Genomic DNA, 6,000 nt, shown 5'->3' with positions numbered 1-6,000 from the left:
ACAATAATGATGGATTCTCCACTAAAGAAACATGATGGGCCCTCCACTAAGAACAATAATGATGGATTCTCCACTAAGAAACATGATGGGCCCTCCACTAAGAAGAATGATGATGGATTCTCCACTAAGAAACATGATGGGCCCTCCACTAAGAAGAATGATGATGGATTCTCCACTAAGAAACATGATGGGCCCTCCACTAAGAAGAATGATGATGGATTCTCCACTAAGAAACATGATGGGCCCTCCACTAAGAAGAATGATGATGGATTCTCCACTAAGAGGGACAACATGATGAGCTCTCCACCAACACATCTCTCTCTCTCTCTTTCTCTCCCTATATATATCTTCCTTCCCATCCATAAAAAAGAGGAGAAAAAAAGGAGATTTACCTTCCATTATCTCTTTCTCTTCCATTATCTCTTCCAATCACTCCCTCAAATCCCTTTCCCTATATTCTTCTTCCATTATCTCTCCCAATCACCTCCCAATCCTTCCCTCTAAGAGAAAGCGAAAGACGGCGGATCGGATCGGCGGCGGCAAGATCTTCACCACAGGTAGGTGCATTTTTCTCAAAATATTTCTGTATTTTTCCGAATTTTTCTGATTTTTTCCGCAAATTGTGTTTTAAAAATAGAAAACTCTTCAAAAAAACATCTTTTGACGAAGAAAAATTAAATTATATACCAAACAGATTCCAAATTTAATGCAATTTCGTGGGAAATTAATATGGTACTGATTCATTTTACCATGAATTTTTAAGGATTTTTGGAGTTTATTTGGTATATTATTTAATGCTTTCTTTGAAAATTATCAGATTTTGTGAGACTTGTTACTGACATCAAATCACCCTTAAAATTCTTAAAATTTTTACCGTAGTCTTATCTTCCATATTTCTTGTTACTGTAAAATTTTCGAGTGATTTGGATCTGTTTTCATATGGGATGTAGTGTTAATTCTTAATCTGGTCTGAAAATTGTAAAATCCGAAATCGGTAGTAAATAGTCTTTATAATTTATGAAATTCTCACCGTATGCTCATTTTATTGATATCTTATTTCTGTAGAAATTTCATAGAATTTATATGTCTATTTCTTGTAGTTTCTGTGTTAATTTGGCAATCTGGTCATTTAATTGTTAAATCAAGATTAAATATGAATTTAATGTAAAAATCTGCAAAACTCATCTATTAAGCTACATACATTCCCATCTTGCTGCTGTAGAAATTTCAACTCATTTCGAATTCGTTTGCAATAATTTCACTTGTAAGATCATTCATATGCTTAAAATTGATACAATCCATTGAAAATTTGAAATTAATTACTACCAAGTGATTTTCAACATTCGAAATTCGAAATTAAAATTGATAAAATCCATTGATAAAATCACATTTACTCAAACTTAATCTAACAAAACCTGAAGGTATCATAGATTGCGCGAACTTATTGCACACACTTACATCACTTGCATCTAAACCCCTGCATCTCACATGCACACACGTCCTATTTTAGGAACCCAGAGTGTTATCTAGCATGGTTGACTGGGATTTCATCACCTGGTGCCTCTGTGCTAGAGAAGCATTCCACCCTTAGCCTAGTACCTTTATGGTACGTAAACGGATCTCTTGTTCACGTACTGATACGCCGGACACTGGTACAGTATATCGAACATGGATTCGCGCTAAGGGAACTCTTGGCCTTACCCCTAGATTAACCCACACATGCATGTAGTATACGAACACATGTGCATCACGTGTGTGAGCCTAGTTTAGGATATCCTACCCATTTGTGTCTAGATTAGGCCGTAGTCCATCTTCCAATGGCTACGATCGGTCATAGGTACACAAACAAAGTCATGAGTCGAGATCCTCTCTCCACTCCGCTAGATTATGGTTAGGGTTGATGCCTTCAGGTAACACTGATAAAATGTGCGAAGATTAAAAAACTTTTCCTTTGGGGTTAGGATGTAAATCCCATTCATTTCCAAAGATCTCATAGGATTAGTCATTCATGATCCATCCGTTGAAAGCAATCTTATGCTATCTCATCTCATCTTGATCACAGATTTTCAATCTTATATTATCTGATTTGACTCGTGTTTTCATCTCTTTTAGAGAGTCTTTGACTCATTTATCCTTTAGTTGGTGTTAGTAGAGTCTTTGACTCGTGTTTCTTTTCCTTTAGAGAGTCTTTGACTCATATATCCTTTAGTTGGTGTTAGTAGAGTCTTTGACTCGTGTTTTCATCTCTTTTAGAGAGTCTTTGACTCATTTATCCTTTAGTTGGTGTTAGTAGAGTCTTTGACTCATGTTTCTTTTCCTTTAGAGAGTCTTTGACTCATTTAGCCTTTAGTTGGTGTTAGTAGAGTCTTTGACTCGTGTTTCTTTTCCTTTAGAGAGTCTTTGACTCATATATCCTTTAGTTAGTGTTAGTGGAGTCTTTGACTCGTATTTTCATCTCTTTTAGAGAGTCTTTGACTCATTTATCCTTTAGTTGGTATTAGTGGAGTCTTTGACTCGTATTTCTTTTCCTTTAGAGAGTCTTTGACTCATATATCCTTTAGTTGGTGTTAGTGGAGTCTTTGACTCGTATTTTCATCTCTTTTAGAGAGTCTTTGACTCATTTATCCTTTAGTTGGTGTTAGTGGAGTCTTTGACTCGTATTTCTTTTCCTTTAGAGAGTCTTTGACTCATATATCCTTTAGTTGGTGTTAGTGGAGTCTTTGACTCGTGTTTTTCATCTCTTTTAGAGAGTCTTTACTCATTAATCCTTTAGTTAATGTTAGTGGAGTCTTTGACTCGTGTTTCTTTTCCTTTAGAGAGTCTTTGACTCATTTATCTTTTAGTTGGTGTCATTGGAGTCTTTGACTCGTGTTTCCGTTTTTAGAGAGTCTTTGACTCATCTGTTTCATTTGCAGTATTATTAGAGAGTCTTTGACTTCGTTATCTCATTTCAGTGTTATCAGTTGCTCTTATTAGAGAGTCTTTGACTCGTTTATCCTTTAGTCGCTTTTATTAGAGAGTCTTTGACTCATTTATTCTCCAGTTACTGTCATTAGAGAGTCTTTGACTCATTTGCTCTTATAATAGTATTATTAGAGCATAGTTGATTTGCCGTAAGTGTTTGATAGGTAGAGAGTTCGTTCCGAACTACGTTGGCTTGATCCTCTTCCACGAGGTACGTAGTGCAGCTTGGGATCCACATCCCAAGTCCAGCCAAACTTTTAAAAATAAACATTTTAAACCTTTGAAAATTACAAAAATATTCAAACCATTTTCGAAAAGATCTTCCTTTAGAGTTAGGAGTGTGTCCTAGCTGTTTAGGTTGTGTTCTAGAGTTAGGAGTTTGTCTTGATTTGTATTGATATGGTATGTCCTGTCGTGTGAGTGTCCCTAGAGTTAGGAGGCCTCGAGTCGATCGGTTAGACATTTAGTCGAACCGATGGCTAGACTAGGCATATAGTCAGCCCGTGGTTTTCATTAGGTTGCACAGCCTAGTTACACATAGGATTGTAGGAACCACCTGCATTAGCCTAAGGCTAATCAACTTGCATTAGTTAGGGCATATAGGGTGTCCTAAAATCCACAATTCACTGGAATTTTAATAATCATACAAGAAGCTTTAATAACTGGTTCGGTCTTTTAGATCGAGTCTAGGATAGAGGGCTAGATGTCTTAGGCATCATAATTTAGAATAGGGCATCGAACTACGTGGGCTCCGATTCTTCCCGAGGCCGGGATACGTAGCGCAGCTAGGATGGATGGCCATTCTGGTCCGAGTCCAGTCCTGCATTAGAGTTAGGACTTGTCTTGTCCCGTCATACATAGCATAGATTTGTGTCTCATGTTTTGATATGTTTTCTTACTTTCTTGTACTGATACTATACCTTTGGTTGTAGCTTGCATGTGCGTGTCCACCAGAAACTTAGACACCCATTAGGCATGTCACTCATAACCTAGCTTTGCTTAGGTGACACATTTTTCATTTCATTTTACGTGTTTATTTCTCCATTCTCAGGAAATGCATGCTTAGGTAGACGATTCCTGAGGATTGTTCCCATTTCACATGATTTTTACTCAAACTTCTTTGGAATTAATGAAAATGGCATAAGAGACCAAGTGCTTGCACTCGGGCGAATTGGGGGTGCTCTCAGACCTTCCCCATTCGTAACCAGGCACGAACCCATATATATTTCTGGTTATCCATTGCACAGAGGATTTGATTTTAGGGTTCCATGGCCTATCCATGGATGGCGACTCTGAGTTCTTTTTAGGTACATCTCGGTTTCGAGCCCTGGCTCCTGATCAGGATGTATCTCATTCGTTTTGTATCGCCACTCGTGCTATGCTGTGAGGGTGGCATCCGTTTCGAGAGTTCCTTGGCAGAGCTCTCCTTCACATTGTGGAGATCTTAGAGGATTGCTGTGGGGACCTCGCGTCCCTCGCCGCACTCGTCCTCTCCGGATCGGGGTCCACAGTATCGAATCTCGCGAATGAAGTCAGCCTTCAGAAGCCTCTCCACTTCTTCTTTTATTGCCTGCCGCCTTTCGAAGGCGAAATGTCGTCTCTTCTGCTTCACCGGTCTGCAGGTTGAATCAACACCGAGCCTGTGTGTGCTGATCTCTGGATCAATGCCGGGCATATCGGCGGGAACCTATGCAAAGACATCTGCATTGTCCTGGAGAAAAGTGGTGAGCTGGTGCTGAATGTCGGTGCTGAGGGAGGAACCGATCAGAGCGACTTTCTCACTGTCCTCTGGGCACAGTGGGATGGAGAGGAGGTCTTCAGCAGGTTGAGTCCCTCTGAGCTCGTCCCTTACATCGAGCAGTTCAATTGGCAGTGACTCCACTGCATTTTTGCCTTTAAGTGCCGTTGCGTAGCACTCTCTGGATTGAGGCTGATCTCCTCGAACTTCCCCCACACCATTGGGGGTTATGAACTTCATTTTTTGGTGGTAGGCCGAGGCTACTGCACGGATGAGGTTCTGGCCAGGCCGTCCCAAGATAGCATTATAGACCGAAGTGGCCCTTACTACTAGAAAGTTGACCATGGCGAAAGCTTGACAAGGTGGATCTCCGACAAGAACAGGGAGCTCGATCTGCCCCACCACTTTCACGACCTCTCCGGAGAAGCCAAATAAATCTGAGTTTGCCGGCTTCAGACGGTCGTCGCCTATCATCATTTTCTCAAAGGCGTGGTAGTATAGAATGTCCGCCGAACTCCCATTGTCTATGAGGATTTTCTTCACCTCCCAGTGGGCGACGAGCATGGTTAAAACCAGTGCGTCGTCGTGGGGCAAGATAAGATTATCCAGATCTGCATCTGAGAAGGAGATCTCATTCTCCGTTCTCGTCTTTTTGCTGGTTGTGTGCACGGCGTTAACTCGCCGTGCATATGCTTTGCGAGCGGTAGATGAGGTGCCCCCAGCGGCAGACCCACCCATAATTGTACCGATGACCCCCCTTGGCTGAGATCGGGGTGCCTCAGGCTGCGCATTGGCCGGCTGAGGGGTTTTGTCCCGAGCAGGGGGCTGCTGTGATCTTCGAGGGCTGCGGCCCTGGGGGCTCTTTCCTCTGCGCTCTTGGTTGCGGCTGTCAGTTCGGATATACTTTTTCAAATAGCCCCGGCTAATGAGTTGTTCAATTTCCTGCTTGAGTTGCCAACAATCATCTGTGTCGTGGCCGTGGTCCTTGTGGAACCGGCAGTACTTTGAGGGATCTCGTCTGTTTCCCTTGGAGATCATTCTAGCAGGCCACTTCATGAACTCTTCTTCACTGATCGCCGCCAGTATGTGCTTTCTGGAGGTGTTGAGAGGCGTGAAGTTTTCTTCTCTTCTCTGAGGAGGCGGAGACTTCTCTCTCCTGGGAGGTTTATCCTTCCTGCGCTGCTTAGGGAGATTCTTCTCTTCAGAGGTTATCCTCCGATTTGAATTAAGAGCTGCCAGTGTTTCTTCCACCGTTATGTACTCTTCTGCTCCGGCCATAAGATCCGCTAGTGAGCGCG

Source organism: Tasmannia lanceolata, unplaced genomic scaffold (assembly GCF_043159265.1).
Source record: "Tasmannia lanceolata isolate RefF3 unplaced genomic scaffold, GAP_Taslan_0.1 ptg000015l, whole genome shotgun sequence".
Lineage (NCBI taxonomy): Eukaryota > Viridiplantae > Streptophyta > Magnoliopsida > Canellales > Winteraceae > Tasmannia > Tasmannia lanceolata.
Note: the sequence above shows the minus strand (reverse complement) of the source record.